Genomic DNA, 21,312 nt, shown 5'->3' with positions numbered 1-21,312 from the left:
TGGCAGTTCTTATGTTCTTAAGACTTGAGGCGGTCCAGAGGAGGGCGACGAAAATGATAGGAGGCTTGCGCCAGAAGACGTATGAGGAGAGACTGGAAGCCCTGAATATGTATACCCTAGAGGAAAGGAGAGACAGGGGAGATATGATTCAGACGTTCAAATACTTAAAGGGTATTAACGTAGAACAAAATCTTTTCCAGAGAAAGGAAAATGGTAAAACCAGAGGACATAATTTGAGGTTGAGGGGTGGTAGATTCAGGGGCAATGTTAGGAAATTCTACTTTACGGAGAGGGTGGTGGATGCCTGGAATGCGCTCCCGAGAGAGGTGGTGGAGAGTAAAACTGTGACTGAGTTCAAAGAAGCGTGGGATGAACACAGAAGATTTAGAATCAGAAAATAATATTAAAGATTGAACTAGGCCAGTTACTGGGCAGACTTGTACGGTCTGTGTCTGTGCATGGCCGTTTGGAGGAGGATGGGCAGGGGAGGGCTTCAATGGCTGGGAGGGTGTAGATGGGCTGGAGTAAGTCTTAACAGAGATTTTGGCAGTTGGAACCCAAGCACAGTACCGGGAAAAGCTTTGGATTCTCGCCCAGAAATAGCTAAGAAGAAAAAAAAAAAAAAATTTAAATTGAATCAGGTTGGGCAGACTGGATGGACCATTCGGGTCTTTATCTGCCGTCATCTACTATGTTACTATGTTACTATGTTAAAGACTAGTGAAGAAATAAAAGATGTCAATGGTCCCCAAACCAATTTAAATAAATTGCTATGCCCCAACATTCATTTTCTTATCTCTATAGTTTAAACATAAATTTGCTCACCAAAAAGGAAAATTGAGGAAAATGTTGTAATTGTTTATAACAAAATAATTTTAAAAATGTGTTCAAATTATAATAAAGAATTCAATATAAGAAAAGAAACTGAAAGTTTTATTCAAAAATAAGCAATGGTTCAGAAGTTACAGCTATATTAAGCAAATCTAATTTCCCATGCAACATTTTTAAAATTTGCACGCTTTTTGGTGTAGATTAGTGAAAAATGGCCACAATGTGTTGCGGTAATTATGAATATTGTTTGTGGAATGGGATATTTAAACTTGCTGTATTTTTTTATTATAATTTAAATTTATCAGGAGTTGATACATTTTTATCGACTCCAGGTACCCAAAATTGTCTCCAACTCCTGTTTTATAGGCGATACAAAACAGGGGAACACAAGGGGTCTCCGAGAGCTACAGTGTACTGCTATAAGCAGGGAAGTTCAACTTTGGTTGCTGCATTGCTGGCCCGGAGGAAGAGAGATAAGTCTTTGAACACCTTGTAAGACGGGGAGGAGGTGGAGGGAAGGAAGGAAGGAAGGAAGAAAAAGATGCTAGGCACGAACAGTGGCCCACTCTGAACCTATGTTCAAAGGTGGGATACCAATGTTTATTGATTGATTGATTGATGATGTTTTCTATCCTATCCTTCCCAAAGAGCTCAGACAGATTAACATATATAATATGCAGTTAACAGGTTATAATTTGCCATAGTTACGGTACAAGTTTTTATCCTAACGTGACAAATAGCTAACATATAACAGTGGGGAGGGAGGAAGAGATGGAGAAACTGGAGACAAGGGAAAGAAAAAAATCTTTGCTAAAAATAAAAAGATTTTTCACTTCAAAATGGAATCACGTTCTCACGGCCCCCGAAAAGAAGAGAAAGATAGTCCTACTGGTGAGACTCGGGTTCTGAAAAGAACTTTGGTCCGAAGCCCTTAAATCTATGACTTACTGTATGGCTAAGAGAGTTTTTCAGAAATGAGGGAAAAGCCTTGGGCGGTTCTTAAATGAAAATGAGCCCATGGAGTCTGGTCAGTTAGGAATCCCAATGAGCATAAGGAAATGACAGGACAATAACCTTCCGCAGCCTAAATAATAAACCTGAATCAATTGCGACAAGGAGAGAAAAACTAATGATGATGATGAAATATTGTGTTTATATCTCTTCAAACTGCTCATAACACTCAACAAAATATCCACAATACAGGATCACTGGTTGTAAATACAGGTCCTTTTTGGATAGAACATTCATGTTTCAAGCAAGTAAACAACAATCTTGGTTAGGCAATTACATCAATGCAGCTAGGTTGACTTCTGGCGCTTTTCGGAAAGAAATTAAGACTGCATTGTTTGATAGATTTATTTCCTAAATATTAAATTTACTATTTGTATTTTGTAAATCGCTGATTGTCCAGTTCTCTTCAGTGTAAACCACCTAGAAGTCGTATGATTGTGGCGGTATAGAAGAATAAAGTTATGTTATGTAATACATACAGATCTATAACTGGTACTGCACATTTTGCATACATTTTGGACTAAAAGCAAGATACGTCCGAGTTTAAATCTTTATCTGTTTTTCCCAGGGAATATTCGAGAGGCCATTACAGGATTAAGCACACACAGAAGTTTTCCTAGCCCTATGAGAAAGTCCAAAGCTGCATCAGACTGTTTGTCTGCTTAGCAGTCATTTGAGTGAAGGCCAGTTACATTTTTCTTGCTCTCGCTCGCTGTTGTTCAGTGCCCTCCACTAGAGATTGACACGGGGCAAATTTGTCTCCATCCCCGCAGGAACTCAATTTCCCTGTCCCATCCCCGTGTATTTTGTCATGGTCCCTGTCCTTGCCCCATTCCTGTTAAGCTCTGCCTTAACCACACAAACCTCAAACACTTATGATTTTAAAGTGTTTGAGGCTTGTGCGCACGAGGACGGAGCTTGCAGCAATAGGGCAGGGACAGGAAAAGAACTCGCTGGGACGGGATGGGAAAATGAGTTAGGACGGGGAGAATTTTGTCCCCGTGTCATTCTCTACCCTCCACCAATTGAACACCTGGTCTTCCAGTACTAGTGAGGGTAGGGGGCGCCCTCCTCTCTGCCCCCCCCATGCCACACTCACACCCTCCCTTCCCACCCTTGTACCTGTTTAAATCTTCACCAGATAGAGTAGCTTCTCCAGCCTGTTGCTCATGCCAATGTTGGCTCTCTCTCCGATGTCACTTCCTGGCCCTTTGATCCAGAAGTAATTTCAGAGGGAGCCAGGCCGGCGTGAGCAGCAGGTCAAAGTATTTAGTCATGCTGGTGAAGATTTAAAGAGGTACGGGGGGAGCGGGAAGGGAGGGCCGAACATGGCATGGGAGGGGCAGAGATATGCCGGTGCCCCCACTAAGATGGCGCCTGGGGCAGTATTCCCAAAGTCTCTTCACTGATAAGATTGCTTTGCTTGTCTCTCTTGATCTTGAGGGTTTACTAGCGAGGCAATCTGCAGAATGTTTTTTGGGGGGGGTTTCTCTTTTTTTTTCCTTTTATAGATTTGGAGTTCCTTTCTATTTTAACTACAATTTTGTAAACCGCTCTGTTTTTGCCTAAGGAAGGGCAGTATATGAAATAAAATTAAACCATAAACCATTTGACTTGATGGGTCATCACCCTGTATCCAGCTCAGGGAGTAGGACTTTGGGTCCATTTTGGAATTGGGTTCAGTCCTATTTTCAGGATCGCTCTCTCCAAGTATCACTCAGCGTCTCACTATCCTCCACTGGGGTCTTGGGCTCATGTTCTTTTCCCTCTGTTGTTCAATATCTTTCTGTCCCCGCTGACTAGGCTAATACAGGATCTTGGTCTTAGTGATTTCTGTTATGCTAATGCCTAACCTTGTTATCTTTCCCCCTTGAATACCTATTTGGATGCAGTCAGTGGCGTAGAAAGGGGGGGGCGGTCCGCCCCGGGTGCCATCTTGGTGAGGGTGTAGGCACCAGTCCTCCTACTCTGCTCTACTCCCCACCCCCGCCACTTCCCTTCCCCATATCTCTATACCAATCCTGGCTCGAGCAGCAATCCCCAAGCTGCTGTCGTGCCAACGTTGGCTCTTCCTCTTACATCACTTCCTGGACCCACCCCTAGGATGTGACATCAGATGAAGAGCTGGCACTGGCGTGACTGCAGCTTGGGGGTTGATGCTCGTGCCAGGAACGTTAGAGGTATGGGAAAGCGGTGCGTTTATGACTGGAGGGGACATGGTAGAGGGTGGGGGAGGGGCACCCCTCCCCAGGCGCCTCTCGCCACACCACTGGATGCAGTGGCTGCCTGGCTTGACAAACATTATCTGAAGCTGAACCCTGAAAAATCTTTAGCCACAAAGATTACAGGTAGGTTATTTAATCCATCTTGATCTCCCAGTCTCTTGATTATGGAAGCATGGATGACATCACCTAAGTTCATAGTTAATTCCAATAAGACAAAAATGTTATTGGTGGAAGGTGACATCAAACCAACTGCAACTATTGTTTAGTCTGGAGTGGAGGACTATCGCCTTGCACCCTCCTTGTGATTGTTGGAGGTATGGGTGGAGGAGCATTGTTCTCTAACCCCCCTTTTACTAAACCGCAATAGCGGTTTTTAGCACAGGTCGGCATGCTGAATGCTCTGCGCTGCTCCCGGCGTTCATAGGAACTCTATGAATATCGGGGGCAGCGCAGAGCATTCAGTGCACTGGCCTGCGCTAAAAAATCACTATTGCGGTTTTGTAAAAAAGGGAGTAAGTGTGCAGGTTGCGAAGTTTGGGCTATATGTGTAAATGCATAGCTCAAGTCTTTTGAATATCAATAACTAGGAGTAATACTTAATTTCCAGGTCATCTTTGAAAAACAGGATTTCAGCTACTAGTAAGAATATATTCTTTGCCTTATAAAAGGTTTGATCCTGGAACCTCTAACTGTACATTTTTTAGTTCATTCACTGGTTACTTCTCACCTGGATTACTGCATCTTTATTTAGGCCAGTGTATCTCAAACTTTGTGCCGGGGCACACTAGCGTGCCTCCTGACATTCCAAGTGTGCCACGGAACATTGAGGAGGAAGAGAGGCACCTGCCAGCTGACTTCCCTACGCGGTACGGCACCAGCGCTGCCTGATTCACCAAAGGCCTGCGTGTTTTCCCCTTCTCTCTAGCGTCCTCCAGCTTCCCTCCTGGCTTCCCAGTCTCACTTTTAAAGCTAATTACAGCAGCCTGCATCTGGTAGATCAAATTGATTTTATTTGCAATATAGTGATTGAAATGTGTCCGTTTTGAGAATTTATATCTGCTGGGTATATTGTGTGTATATGAAAAATGACTTGAAAAAATTGCATTACAATTAGTAAAGGGGATGGGATTTGGGACAAAGCTTGGGTGGGCCTAGGGAGGTCTGGGGTTGGGGTACTCAGTTGATATTTGTTCGACTTAGGGGATGCTTAGCTTGAAGTAGTTGAGAAACACTGCTGTAGGCAATCAGCTGGCGCCAGTGCCTCTCCTTCTCTCCAGCCCTCTTCCCTGCTGGCACCCTCTACTGGCTTCTCAGGGCCCATCTTGAGTGCCTCTGCACATGCGCAGACGTCAACATGATGTCATTATGACGACGTCCGCGCACTTTTGGGTACCCCAAGCTGTGGCCACTACCTTTAGTTTACCTCGAGAAAGTTTGAGAGACACTGATTTAGCCCAATATAAGGGCAACTGACCTTAAACATTTTCAGACGCTGAGAACGCTGCATTGGTTTAATCAAGAGATATTCTAGAAAATCATCGGCTACCTGTTTCTTATCGTATCCAGTTCAAAATACTCTCCCTGGTATTACCTATACGGTTTACATAATAACAGGCATAAAATTTTAAACACACATACATAGTTCAGTTATTGCAGAACAACATTGCTAAAAATGAACAATAAGCACCAAAAGTTTTTTCAAATATTTAAAAAATTTATACAACCATCTAAAAACTAAACAGTTTACAAATATAAAATATACATAAAATGAACATTGCAAATTAAAAAAATAAAATAAAATCTACACTCTTAATTAACTTCTGCTCCAAAATCAACAAAGTACATCACAGGGATTCTGTAACAACATAAGAATAGTCTTACTGGGTCAGACCAATGGTCCATCAAGCCCAGTAGCCTGTTCTCACGGTGGCCAAAACCCAAAGAGTAGCAATATTCCATGCTATTGATCCAGGGCAAACAGTGGCTTCCCCCATTGTCTTTCTCAATAAGACTATGGACTTTTCCTCCAGGAACTTGTTCAAACCTTTCTTAAAACCTAGCTATGCTATACGCTATTCACTCTTACCACATCCTCTGGCACCGCGTTCCAGAACTTACCTATTCTGAGTTAAAAAAATTTTCCTCCTATTGGTTTTAAAAGTATTTCCCTGTAACTTCAAGTGTCCCCCTAGTTTTTGTAATTTTTGACGGCGTGAAAAATCGATCCACTTGTACTCATTCTACTCCACTCAAGATTTTGTAGATTTCAATCATATCCCCACCTCAGCCATCTCTTTTCCAAGCTGAAAAGCCCTAGCCTTTTTAGTCTTTACTCATGCGAGAGAAGTTCCATCCCCTTTATCATCTTGATCGCTCTTCTTTGAACCTTTTCTAGAACCACTATATCTTTCTTGAGATAAAGAGACCAGAAATGAACAAAATACTCCAAAAATGAGGTTGCACCATGGAACAATATAGGGGCATTATAACATTCTTAGTCTTGTTAACCACCTCTTTTTTAAAATAATTTCTAGCATCGTTTGCTTATTTAGGCGGTGGCGGCCAAAATCACAGCTTAGTTTTTAAACTGTTTCTTAAATTGTAGCCCGTTTGCATATAATCATAATTGCCCTACCAAAGCATTCCACAACTTAACACCAGCAACACAGAAAATCATTGACCCTAGTGTCTGCATATCTCCCCCGCACTATCGGGTCCAATAACGTTTGATTTTCAGATCGCAAAGATCGATTTGGCTGTTAGGAACCACAACTTGATGAAAATATCATGGTGTTTGATGGTAAATAGTTTGCTGAACCACAGAAATTACCATATGCTGAACCCGAAATGCTACTGGCAGCCAATGCAAATATGTGCCATCCTATCAATACCCATAACCAGTCTAGCTGCAGCATTTTGTATTAACTGCAACGCTCTCCCTCTTTCATTTGAAATTCCAAGATAGAAAGTATTACAGTAGTCCAATCTCGAAAAAACCATCTCCTGTACAATAGATCTAAAGCCTGAAGGAGAAATCAATGATTTCAGATGATGCAGTATGTGAAGTTGGCTTTCTATTCCGGTGTACCATCTTATCTATCTGCATGTCTCATTCCGATGGAAGCTCGTGTAAAGTTTAAGTTCACCTGCCTCTGTTTTAAAGTTTTTTACGGTCTAACCCCTAAATACATCACTGACCTCTTCTCCTTCTCAGCCAACAAACACAAGAGAAGCTCCCACTTGCATTTCGTTTCTCCCCCGGTTAGAGGATGCAAACTAAAATAACAACATGAGCATCTTCTCTCACATCAAGCAGCTCTATGGGGTAAAGACCTAGAACAACTCCTATTGCCCACCACTTATAAGGTATTCAGGAAATGCCTCAAAACTCACCTATTCCTGAAATACCTAGACAGCTGACCCACTTCTCTCTTTCCCCTCTCTAACGGTGTTCCTGCCCTTTTTCCCTATTGTTCCCACATCCCTTAAGTTAACTCAATTTGTACGTCAACTCAACTTGTACTTCACTAATCTTTTGTAAACCGCATAGAACTTAACGGTACTGCGGTATATAAACTGTTATTATTATTCCTTATGTCCCTTTCACTCTCTTCATTCCCAGATGAGAGAAAGGAATTGGGATTTATATACCGCCTTTTTGTAGTTGTACAACCACACTAGATGTGGTTTACATATAGGTGCTTCAAACATTTTTACGATCTGTCCTGGTAGGCTCGCAGTCTATCTTCTGTACCTGGGGCAGTGGAGGATTAACATAGAAACATAGAAGATGACGGCAGAAAAGGGCTACAGCCCATCAAGTCTGCCCACTCTGCTTACCCACCCCCTGTCTATGCCCTAATGACCCAATTTCCTTATCTTGACCCTCGTAGGGATCCCACATGGGTATCCCATTTATTCTTAAAGTCTGGCACGCTGTCTGCCTCAATCACCTGCACTGGAAGCTTGTTCCAATGATCAACCACTCTCTCTGTGAAGAAATACTTTCTGGTGTCGCCATGAAATTTTCCGCCCCTGAGTTTGAGCGGGTGCCCTCTTGTGGACGAGGGTCCCTTGAGAAAGAAAATATCATCTTCCACTTCGACACGTCCCGTGAGGTACTTAAATGTTTCGATCATGTCTCCCCTCTTCCTACGTTCCTCAAGAGTGTAGAGCTGCAATTTGTTCAGTCTCTCTTCGTACGAGAGACCCTTGAGCCCCGAGATCATCCTGGTGGCCGTCCATTGAACCGATTCAATTCTGCGCACATCTTTACTGTAATGTGGCCTCCAGAATTGCACACAGTACTCCAGATGAGGTCTCACCATGGCCCTGTACAACGGCATTATGACTTCAGGCTTTCGGCTGACGAAACTTCTATTGATACAACCCAATATCTGCCTTGCCTTAGATGAAGCCTTCTCCACTTGATTGGCAGTTTTCATGTCTGCACTGATGATTACTCCTAAATCTCGTTCTGCTGAAGTCCTAGTTAAAGTTTCTCCGTTCAAGAAGTACGTCCTGCATGGATTTCCGCTTCCGAGGTGCATGACCTTACATTTCTTAGCATTGAAGCCTAGCTGCCAGGTTGAGGACCAACTTTCCAATGTAAGCAGGTCCTGCGCCATATAATTCTGTAAACTGCATTCACTTACTATATTACATAGTTTGGCGTCATCGGCGAATAGTGTTATTTTACCTTGAAGCCCTTGAGTCAGATCCCCTATGAATATGTTGAAAAGGAGTGGACCCAGGATCGAGCCCTGCGACACTCCACTGGTCACCTCCGATGTTTTAGAGAGGGTACCATTAACCACCACCCTCTGAAGTCTGCCACTCAGCCAATCATTGACCCATGCAGTTAGTGTCTCTCCTAACCCCATCGATTCCATCTTGCTTAGCAGCCTGCGGTGTGGGACACTGTCAAAAGCTTTCCTGAAGTCCAGGTACACGACGTCCAAAGACTCTCCCAAGTCCAACTTTCTTGTTATCCAGTCAAAGAAGCTGATGAGATTGGATTGGCAGGACCTACCCTTAAGTGACTTGCCCAGGGTCACATGGAGCAGCATGGGATTTGAACCCACAACTTCAGGGTGCTGAGGCTGTAACTCTAACCACTGGGCCATACTCTCCTCCAATACAGTATCAGAAGTGAGCCACTTATAGAACAATGAAGCCATTGTGACATCACTGATGGGGTTAACTCTTATTGGTGTAATGAGGTATTATGACATCAGGGAAAGGGACTGGGACTTGTATACCACCTTTTTGTAGTTTTACAACCACATTCTAAGTGGTTTACATATAGGTACTTAAAGCATTTTCCTTATCTGTCCTGGTGGGCTCACAATCTATCTAATGTACCTGGTGCTATGGAGAATTAAGTGACATGCTCAGGGCCACAAGGAGCAGCAAGGGGTTTGAACCCTCAACCTCAGGGTTCTGAGTTGGTAATTCTAACCACTATGCCACACACTCCACACTTTCTTAGGATTTTGCAGGTATCCTGGGCGTGCCTTGCCTTTGACTCAACTGGATACTTATCCTTCTTTTTCCTTGTACCTCATCTTTAGAATTGTTTTTCAGGATTTGCCTGAATCGAATATCATGATTCCAAATCACATCTTAAAACATATCTTTCTACGCTGGCTTTCAATTTTGGCTCTACCACAATCTCCTCTGACTGAGAGTAACAGGAGTGTTAGGCGGATGCACCACTGGAGTTCCTTCTTTGATTTGCTCTTTTTCTTTACTTTCCTTTTTTAAAAATAAAATTCATTTTCCAAATTTTTCTGCTAATTTGTGACTGTAAACCGCCTTGCTACATCTGCAGAGAGGCGTTATATCAAGTATAATGAAACACAGCGTGGTAATAATCCACAATCTCTTAATTAGTTTCTCTTTTTCCTCAACACAGCCTGATCACAAATTATTTTAAAAGCAGCGGTAAAAAACCCCAAAGCCCTAGACAGATTGGCATTAGTAATACCAATAAGCCAAAGAGGAAACCTCTGGCCAGGATCCTTAACTGGCTGAAGGCAGGCAACAAAGAATATACTCCATTCATTACCACAAAAAATTCTTGCATGCAACTTAAAATCATAGGCCCACCATGAAGACAGAAAAAAGTCGAGTAATCAGACTATTTGACTCGAGGGAAAAGCCCTGAAATAGCAAGCAAGCGTTGCTGTTCTTGCCTTCTATTTTTAAGTAATGCATTACTGGATGGAAATATGGAGGAAGTTTGTTACTAAAATCTCCCTTGACACTCATGGTCTCTTTTGCTGTCAAAATCTGGCCATGTGGGAGCTATTTTATGCCCGAATGCGATCGCTGACTATTCCTTTGAGTGGCTGGCACGCTCTGCTGGGTGAGATTCTGGACTCTGGCACTGGTGGTGGTGTGTAAAGGTTAGAGGAGTGAGTCATGAGATCTGCAGGCCTCGGTTCAGTTCTCTACCACTCATGGCTTGATCTTGAACAAGCCAATTAACCTTCCATGCTTGCGCTTCAACTGCAAGCTCTAGGAATCTGTTGCTATGAGAATTACCCTGTACACACTGTAGCCTCGGAGAACAAAAAAAAAAAAAAGTGTTTTTATTATTATTGTGTAAGTTTTTGAATCCCTTAATGCATACTTAACCCCCACAAAACTGCAAAGCCTGCAGTGTGTCTTTGCAAGGACTGTGGTGCCAGGCTGTGGCGATATCCAGTGTTGTATGATTGCAGCTGGTGGGAGTTAGCGGAGTAGCGTCGTCCACTGGTACATTAGGAAGCGATCCCGACCACAGAGCACACTGATTGTTTATATTTTGGCGTTCTACGTGTTGGGGGAAGGGAAGGAGTCAGGAGAGTATGACTTCACCAAACCTCTGAGTAAATCAAACTTTTTTTTTTTTCCCTTGAAAGAAGAGCTCTGAAAGAAAACCCAGAGAAGAGTGCCAGTGATGTCGTCACTGCATCTCCGCACCCGGTTACAGACTCTGCTTACAAATGCTGAATTGATCTTCTATATGAGAGACAGCTCAGCTATTCTCCAGCAGCTTGCAGCAACAGGTAGAGCAGAAAAAGCTCTTGATTCTCAAGCACGACTAGGGTAAAATATACATAAGACACAGTACTTGCAAAAGAAATAAACAAGAAAAACCTGCCATATTAGCAGGGCTGGTGTTAGACAGGGGGGGCCCAAAGCAGAAATTAAGGAGTGGACCTCCAAATCCTCTCCCCTGATTTCCCCACAGATCTAATGCCCTTCCAGCTAGTATCTCTCTCTCCCTCGCCACCACCCCTGGGTCTACCATCTCTTCCACGTCCCCCCAACTGCCCTCCTATCCAGGATCTCTTCCTCCCCACCACTCCCAGGCCCACCAAATGTCCTCCCATCCAGCATCTCTCCCTTCATTTTAAAATCAGCTACTCCAAGGGGCCGCCGTGGGCTGGGATGTCCTTTCCTTCTCCCCACCCCGGTTCAAAGCCCGTTTGCTTTCATCTTATAAAATGCAAGGAGGGTTGCTGGCATTGCAGCGATTTCCTGATGCTGCCCAATGCCACCCAAGCGGAATCAGGAGGCTGCGGCAGGGGGCGGACTGTGGGCAGCATCAGGAGCTCGCTGTCATACCGGTGACTCTCTATGCATTAAAAAAAAATTATAGGGAGGGGGCTTCGAATCAGGGTGGACCTGGCCCATGGAAACCCCTTGGAACTGTGGGACCAAGGGCAGCTGCCCTGTTTTCCACCCCCTCCCTCCCTAATGCCGGACCTGCATATTAGATGGAGACACAAGAGAATATGCTCATAACTGGGCAAGTGCTTTACTCCCAATTTTATATATAGTACTCAAAATTGCACATGCAGATTTGGACCTGTGCCCAATTTCCCTACCCTTCTCTGGATTTTCTTTCAGAGCTCTTCTTTCAAGGGGGGGAAAAAAAAGTTTGATTTGAATAAGCCAATTGGAGCCAGTAATGTGCACTAACAGTCAATTGGTGCTAATTTTAATTCACCTGTGCATCTTGCTAATTGGGATTCTACTTTTAACTTTTTGTATTTTTCTAAACTCACAATAAAAAATTTGAACTAAACAAAAACCAAAAAAAAAAAGATGCATGCATCATTTTTCCTGTATGGATCCGAAAAACGGGGCAGGGCCATAGGCGGGGCATGAGTGGACCAGGGCACTCCTAAGATGTGTGTGCAGTGTAACAGAATATGGTAGATCCGTGCCTCGTTTAAGCACCTGGATTTACACCAGGATTCATTTGGTGGAAATCTTCATTCCCAAAATTGGGCACTGATCCTGGTACTCAGCGCAATTCTATAAATAGCGCTTAATTTGAGAGGGCTACTCATAAAACAGTACTTAGTGCTTTCTTTTTTCTGGTGCTCATATTTGGACAACATCTTAGGGCCTGATTGCATATACAGCTCCCATGACTAGAACAGCTCTTAGCATGATTCTACAAGGTGCACGTACCATTTATAGGACTGCGCTTAGCGCCTGTGTATATCACCAGTGGCGTAGTAAGAGGGAGGGGCGGTCCACCGGACCACCCTGGGTGCCGTCTTGGTGAGGGTGCAGACACCTATCCTCCTCTCCACCCCTACTCCTTCCCTTCCCCCATACTTCTTAACATTCCTGGCGTGAGCAGCAACCCCCAACCTGCTGTTGCACCAAAGTCGGCTCTTCCTGTCGTCTCTTCCTGGAAGTGATGTCCTCTTGCCCGACACAACTTCGGGGGAAGCTTTTCAAAACCTGGACAAAGTACCGGGTTCTGAAAAGCCATCTGGGGAAATCTGGACGTCTGGTAACACTACATTTAGGCCAACTAAAGCCAGGCCTAAATGCCTGTCCCTAAGTTTTGTGTGGATTGGGTGTATTCTATAACAATGCATATAGGCCCAGTTTCTGTTTCCAGTGTCGTTGTCAGTGTCCGCCGTTAAAAGTGGACACCGATCATGTGTCAATCACACGACGATGCCAGGTACAGAATCGCGCTCCGGAAATGTAGGCCAGGAGTGGAGTCCAAACACACAAAACTCAAAGTGCTGGATTTCAAACATGTTGACTGGAGAAGTACTTGAAGAAGAAGCTGACAGTGTGGGAGGATATAAAGGAAGTGTAGAGGCCGTGGGCCAAGCTGAAAGAAGCTATAACAATGACACCACAACTTTATGTAAGGAAAATAAATAAAGGCAGGAGGAAAAGGAAACCCAAATGGTTCTCTAAGGAAGTGGCTGAAACAATAAAGGCAAAAAAGCATTCACAAAATATTGAAAAGAATATTGAATAAAGCTCAGAGAGGCAAAGAAAAATAGCATGGCAGAAACCATGGGCCAAAGAAAAAAATGGCTAATGATTAAAGCAAAATGACAAGGCTTGTTTTCAGGTATGTTGGGGAGAGGAGGAAGGCAACAGGTGAAGTTGAAAGACTGAAAGATGCTAAAGGCTGCTGTATGGATAATGATGAAGGAAAGTGGTAATGCCGAACAAATACTTCTGTTTTCGCAGAAGAAAATCCTGGAGAATGACTTATAGGAATGGAGCAGATACCACATCATTCACAGAAGGAATTGTTTATGAACAATTTGAAAAACTGAAAGTGGATACATCCCAGGATACTGAAGGAGATCAGAAAAATTCAGGTGGGTCCAAAGGATATGTTTAATAAATCCTTGGAGACAGAATAATTTCCAAAGAATGGGAAAAGGATTGTTATAGACCCTGTTCACAAAAGGAAAAAAAAAAACCAAGAAAAGGTAGAAAACTACAGGCCGTTAATCCTTATTTCAGTTGTTGGAAAAGTAATGGATGAACGACTTAAAAAAAAAACAAACCCAAAGAACAAATGACAGACATTTAAATACCTACGTAATATCAATGTGCATGAGTCGAGTCTCTTTCATTTGAAAGGAAACTCTGCAATGAGAGGGCATAGGATGAAGTTAAGAGGTGATGGGCTCTGGAGTAATCTGAGGAAATACTTTTTTACAGAAAGGGTGGTAGATGTGTGGAACAGCCTCCCAGAAGAGGTGGTGGAGACAGAGACTGTGTCTGAATTCAAAAGGGTTTGGGAAAGGCACGTGCGATCTCTTGGAGAAAGAGATAATGGTTATTGTGGATGGGCAGACTAGATGGGCCATTTGGCCTTTATCTGCCGTCATGTTTCTATGTAATGAGTTAGAAAACTCAAAGCAACACAGTTTAACCTAAGATAAAGAAATCAATCAGGCAACTTTGGCATGATCTAATATTTAACTAGGTGACCAGAGAACCAGATGAAGGGCATGTATTGGATGCTGTCTACTGATATTTCGTTTTATATTCCATTCTCCCCAACGAGTCCAGAATGGGTTACAGGTTAACGTACATAGAATACAGGCAAGACAGGTGAGTACTGGAGTGCTTCAAGGATCAGTCATTATCTCTGTGAGGGTTAGAAGGAAAGGTTTGCCTTTTGCAGATAAAGATTTACAAGAGTGGACCCTTGGAGGGAACAGAAAACATTAGAAGTGATCTACTCAAATTAAGAGACTGGTCTAATTTTGGTAGTTAGATTTATTGTGAAGAAGTACAGTGATGCACTTCAAATAAAGAAATCCTAAACTGCAGCATCTAATCTAGTCTAATCTAAATTGGTATTTCTAAACCACTTTTTTCCTACAAATAGTTTCAGAGCAGGTCACAATAAAAATTATTTTCCTACTTATTACAGGATAAAATTCACCACAAACATACTGTATACTGTAATCACCCAATTTCTAATTCATAAACTTCTCAAATAGAGCACATATGAAGACTGAGTTTTCAACCACTGAGGTAAAGAATTCCAAAGGACATAAAAAAACTTGAAGCAGTCCAGAGGAACTGTACTCCCCAGTGTGTACTTCCCAGAAATATAGCAAACTACATTGGAATGATTCAAGCAGCTTCGTCTTGGAGTCATAACCTTTATGGTGTTTGATCTGCAAAATAAAATGCTAGGAGTGGGCAAATGCGATCATATACTTACCTTTTACAATCCGATGTTTTGGATGTTAAACTACAGTTGGAATTATGTAAACACTGTCACTATATCTGCTAACCTATATGCAAAAACACAAACCAAGTAATAGAAGACAAAGTTGAAAAACCCATTAGAATTTAAATCTATGTACAACTGTTTTAAACTGATCAGGATGAGAAACCTTTGAAATACAAATTCATGTAGTGTTATGTTTACCATCTAAATTTTTTGCACATAATTATGTAATATAACAGAACAAAGGCGATTTTGCCATTTTTATGCCAGTGTGCATTATAGGAAAGGAAGTAGACGAATAGTTGAGAAATAAATATCAGTACAGAGTTCATCCTGAATGAAATCGTTTGATACTTTCATTCATTCTTCAGGGGACATGCAGATAGAAATGTACATTACCCTGATAATGCCAATAGTGTTGGGTTACTCAAGGAGATTACACCACAGGAAAAGATAGCGATGTATCAGAGGACCATCCACAGCACTAACACGGAGATGAGAATGGCACTGAAACAGCATTTCTTACCAGTCCGCTGAGACAGGGAGTGCTATTAATTGATCCCTAGATCAAAGCACACGCCTGAATGCAGGACCAGTGCACCACAGAACTGAAATAAAATGTAAAGGTAAGATATTTGGTTATCATATTTTACTATTGTCAAAAAATCTGTATGTCTGTAAATCTGTATTATTGTTTGTAGCTTTGTTGCCATTGAATATTTGCTAGTAACAATATTGATTTAGTGGAAGCATTTTCTAAATGCAGCTCTTTTCTCACTAACTAGGGCTTGATGTGGGCAGGGACTGTTTCAGATTCAACACATGTCTATTGATGGATAGTTGTCATAGTAACCCTTCCCCCCCCCTTGCCTCTACACACACACACATTTTTACACACCGGTAGCCATTTTTAAGATCATCTCCTGGTTTGCGTTTAGGATATTCTTGCTTCCACATTCCCTCCCTTTTCCTAATCATTTGCACATATGCAGCCGATGCTCTAATGTCCTCTAAATTTAATGTGCTCCAGCAGGCTTCTCTCTGATTGGCTGGCAAGAATCTAAAAAGGGGTTCGTTGTCCTTAAAAAACCTCTCTGCTGATACCGCCCCACAGTCTACAGCTGCCACCGAGCCTTTCTGGCTCCCCATATAGAGAACCACCATCAGTTTATTCCAGCTGCAGTCCTACTTTGTGCAAACCAGTAGCTATCCCATTGGGCAGCCAAGCTAAAAATATTAATCATTTCACCCTTTCATTGAGAAGGTTTTTCACCCCTTGGATCCAAAGAAATGTGTGTAGATTTTATTTTTTTGGAACAGCATGTAAAAAAACCCACAATACCGTATTCTTTCTTCATGTTTACCTAGGCAGCTTTTGCTGCACAGCAAGAGTTTGCCACTGATACAAAGCTCCAAGGCTTACCTCATTGCATTTAAACATTACACCCCTTTAACTAGAGCGTATCTGTTGTGTTAGAACATTGTTCAGTAACAATGCTCTAATTCAAGAGGGATTAGAGGTTTAAAAAGGAGCTAGATTAGCAAGGAAGGAATAGGCATCCACTCCTGAAATCCCTCATGTCGTGTTTGGTAGAGACACATTTTCACAGTTTTCCAAGTTTCTTCTATACTTGATATACTGTCCATCAGAGTATATCTAGACCAGTGGTCTCAAACTCAAACCCTTTGCAGGGCCACATTTTGGATTTGTAGGTACTTGGAGGGCCACAGAAAAAATATTAAAGAAACTAATCTTTAAACCTGTTACATTAACGGGTGCTAGAATAGATGTGTGTGTCTATCTTTCTTTCTGTCTCTCTCTTTTCTCGGTTGTCCACCACCACCCCTTGCCTGGTCCCCCTGTCCAGCAGTAGCCCTTCTCCCATCCTTTTACCTCCCCTGGGTCCAGCAGTAGCACTTCTCCCTTCCTTTTACCTCCCCCATGTCCAGCAGCACCCCTTCCCTACTCCCCCTGTCCAGCAGCAACCTTTCTCCCTTCGTTTTACCTCCCCCCTGTCCAGCAGCAGCCCTTCTCCCTTCGTTTTACCTCCCCCCTGTCCAGCAGCAGCCCTTCTCCCTTCCTTTTACCTCCCCCTGTGTAGCAGCACCTCTTCCCTGATCCCCCTGTCCCTCTTCCCTGCTCCCCCTGCAGCCAGCTTCCTGGTGTCTTTGAACTGCTGATGCTCCTCTTCAAAGCAGCCCTGCTGAGGATCGCGGCCAGCTGTAGCGAGCCTCGCAGGCTGCTCTGCACCTCGGTAGCATGTTCCCTCTGATGCAATCGCTACCAAACGTTGGCCATTCTTTTTTTTTTTTTTTTTGTAATTGTTTATTTATAACAAAAAACATCACAGCAAAACTTCAGTACAATACAAAAACAGTACATTCCGTCAATCTGCATAACATCAAGACCCACTGATGTCAGCCCCTCCCTCTCACCCTCCACAGACAAATAAGGGTTGATCTTTAAAGTGTAGTCCCATAATCAGAGCCAAATCCCTTTTTAAAATTAACTAACATTGTATCAGGGGGTCCCCATAGGTAGACTGACATCCCCCCATTATGAAATGGAGGACAAAAACACTTCCCTGTATTCCTGGCCCTGCCCGTCGCCGGACTAGGGAAACGCAGTACTAACAGGTCCACACTCGCTTCGTCCACAAGGACGTCTCAGACACTCTCAAACATACAAACCACAACAGACTTCAGTTTAGTTGCCCAATCAGAAAACAACAGTTCCTAGAATCCCTCCCCATGACTTCAGTGACAAATCAATTTCTGCACTTTAAACCAGGACTGGATTAATCAATTGAGCTGGTCAAAGTGACTGAGGTCCACCGATCCCAAGAGAGGACCAAGCCGGCTAGGCGGATGTGCAGCTCTTAGACCAAACACAAGTGACCGATCAAGTGACCGGTGGTCAAATGACCTTCAAGTCCCTGTTCGTGCGCCAAATGAAAGGTTACTTTGGTCAGCCACAAAACTTAGAGACTTGAAGAAAGCACAGATTTTGTTCAGCATATGCGGACCCCTGAGCCCCAAGCTGGCTTCAGAAGTCCCAAAACCAGGAAGTTACAGAGATATTTATACATTTTTCTGGCTATACAATTGAATTCTAGAAAAAACTTTTCACGTGTTACTTTTCACATGCGCGCTTAGGGTTTTATTATAGAGGATGACAATTTTGCATGAGGTAAAACTCTTTATAGTTTATAAATCTTTCCTTTAACTGTTAAAGGAGAGATTTATAAACTTTAAAAAGTTTTACCTCATGCAAAATTGTCATTTCTTTAATACATTATTTTTTCTGCAGCCCTCACAGTTAAAGTGTAACATATTTCCTTTCTCAGAACTGAAACATTTCAATCACTATAGTGAAAATAAAATCATTTTCCCTACCTTTGTTGTCTGGTGACTTCATTTTTCTGTGCTTTTAATTGTTTCCATGGCCTTCTTGTCCTTTGACTGTTTTTCTCTCCGTCTACACGTTCTGCCTTGCATCCATCTTTATAGAACAAAACACAAAAGACCCCCCTCTCATCAATACTGGGCAAGTTTCTCAAATAATATCATCATATAATATTTAAAGGCTTTTAAATATTTAAATGTGCTCATAAGCTCTTCAGCAAGGCGCCACAGCAGCGGTACAATGTCACTGGAAAGGTGCTTGAATTTTAATCATAACACATTGCATGGAGCAAGGATTCTTGCTTCTACTGGAGTGGCAAATGTTATGGCTCTACAAAAGCTGTTTAACAGTAGATCACTTATCTGAAAAGGTCAGTTCACGGCATCCATCTTTGGCATTAACTTAACATTCAATTTTCCCTTTTTTCTGCTTTCTTCTCAAAATCTACATTTCCATGTCTTCCCTTCCTATCTCTCTCTCCTTCCCTCCCTATTTCCATAGTCTGACATCTCTCTCATTCCCTCCTTTCCCCCCAGTGTAACATTTCTCTTTCCCTTCCTCTTTTCTGGCTCCCCTCCCAGTCCAACATGTCTTTCCACCAGTCCAACATTTTTTTCTCTCTTCCTCCTGCATGCTTTTCCTCTGCTCTTCCTTCCATCAACCAAACATCTCTCTCTCTCCCTCCATGAGTCCAACTTTTCACTCTCTGCTCTCTCCCCCTTCCCCAGTGTAACATTTCTCCTTCCCTTTCTGTCCTCCCCATCCATCTTGCCCTCTCCATGAGTCCAACACTTTCTGCCTCCTGCACGCTTTCTCTCTCTGTCCCTGCCTCTTCCCTCAGTTGCATCCCTCCTTTGCACCCCCCAACCCAACATGCTCTCTCCCCATGCACCATCTCACCCTCCCCTCCAGTGTGTAGCACCTTTCCCTCCCTTTCTGCGTTGTCCAGCAGTACCCCTTTCTCCCTTCCTTCTTTCCCTCCTCCCCTTGTCCAGCAGTACCTGGTGCACACTGGGCAGGAAGAGAAGCTCGGGCGTCAGCTGACTTACAACTTCCTGCAGCTATCACGTATGCTGGGACTCCTACCTTCGCGTATTTGCCAGAAGGCAGGAGTCCCGGCATACGATATGGCTGCAGAAAGTTGCAAGTCAGCTGACGCCGACACGTCTCTTCCTGCCCAGTGTTCGAGATTGCACCAGCGTCAGCTGATTTGCAATTGCCTGCTGCTGTCGCATATGCCAGGACTCCTGCCTTCACGTATCCGGCAGATACACAAAGGCAGGAGTCCCAGCATATGCGACGGCAGCAGGCCGTTGCATGTTTGGGTACTACTACACAGCGGGCCGTAAAATAGCAGCCGGGGGGCCGCGAGTTTCAGACCGCTGATCTAGATGGTTCACAATACTCCATTTACAATAACAACATAATGGAAAATAAATTAGAAAGGAGAACCTTTCGTAATTAAGAAGGGGGGAGATGGACAGGATGGATAGATACAGATACGTTATGAGTCTGGGGATGGGATAGAGAAAAATACATCGAGATAAAAATTAAAAACCAAAGGGGAGGTATAAGGGAGAGGAGAGAACAATTGGTGGGGGGAAAGCTTGCTTCTAAAAAACGCTTCTTATTCATTGCCAAAGTTACTCAAGTTAGCTGAGTACAGGTGAAAAGGTGAGTGGATATCAGATCTCTTTATGCAATCTGTTATTTATGTATTCAAGATATGAACTATTTATTTATTTATTTCTAAAATTTCTAAACTGCCTATAGCTAAGCAGTTAACAGTTAAAACATTCACAGTAGTTCAAAGACAATACATTTACAAAATGCATTCAAATTACATTGCAATTACAAAGTCCACTTAAAATGATGTCAAAAGCTCAACAAATTTACATGTTAACCATCCCCACTAAATAAAGTGCAACAATCACAATTCAGGATTCTTATTAAATTTCAGAGAAAAGGCTCCACAAACAGTTGTGTCTTCAACATCTTTCTAAACTGTAAACGGTCAGAAAAAGTCCTCAGGATGCCAGGGAGGGAGTTCTAAAATTTTACCCCCTACCACGGACAACATTGCCACTCTAGATTTAGCATACCGGGCAGTTTTCTCCGTCATGGAAGTTAATCTCATAGAACTTAAGAGAGATGTGAACCAGCTAGAGAAATGGGCAGAAAAGTGGCAGATGAAATTTAACATAGAAAAATGCAAAGTGATGCACCTGGGTAAGAAAAACAAAGAACATGAATATAAAATATTAGGTGTGACACTGGGCAAGACCGAACAAGAAAGGGACCTGGGGGTACTGATAGACAGGACCCTGAAGCTGTCGGCTCAATGCGCAGCGGCAGCAAAGAAAGCAAATAGGATGTTGGGCAAGATAAAGAAGGGAATCACAAGTAGATCGGCGGACATCATAATGCCGCTTTACAGAGCAACACACTTGGAGTACTGTGTTCAACACTGGTCTCTCTACCTAAAGAAGGATATAACCTACTGGAGAGGGTGCAAAGGCGAGCCACGAAGCTAGTTAAAGGTATCGATAATTTGAGCTACAAAGAACGCCTCGGAAAACTGGGATTGTTCACCCTCGAGAAGAGAAGACTGCAAGGAGACATGATAGAGACTTTTAAAATACTAAAAGGATTCGACAAAATAGAGCAAGAAACATCATTATTCACATTGTCAAATGTGACTCGGACAAGAGGTCATGGACTGAAACTGAGGGGCACCAGGCCCAGGATAAATATTAGGAAGTTCTGTTTCGCACAACGAGTGGTGGATGCTTGGAATGCTCTCCCTGAGGAGGTCGTGATGG

General features: G+C 43.0%; 1 long non-coding RNA gene across 1 annotated transcript in view; it reads left to right on the top strand.

The window, feature by feature from the left end:
• LOC117351279 overlaps positions 1-15,702 on the top strand; it is a 92,113-nt gene extending 76,411 nt beyond the window's left edge. The window contains exon 3 of the long non-coding RNA XR_004537379.1: positions 15,456-15,702. This is a non-coding gene — a long non-coding RNA (uncharacterized LOC117351279). The remainder of the gene's footprint in view (positions 1-15,455) is intronic.
• Positions 15,703-21,312: the final 5,610 nt, after the last annotated feature.

The sequence above is a fragment of the Geotrypetes seraphini genome, chromosome 17 (genome assembly GCF_902459505.1).
Source record: "Geotrypetes seraphini chromosome 17, aGeoSer1.1, whole genome shotgun sequence".
NCBI classification, from domain to species: Eukaryota; Metazoa; Chordata; class Amphibia; order Gymnophiona; family Dermophiidae; genus Geotrypetes; species Geotrypetes seraphini.
The sequence above is the reverse complement of the archived record's forward strand: the minus strand, read 5'-3'. Positions and strand labels throughout refer to the sequence as shown.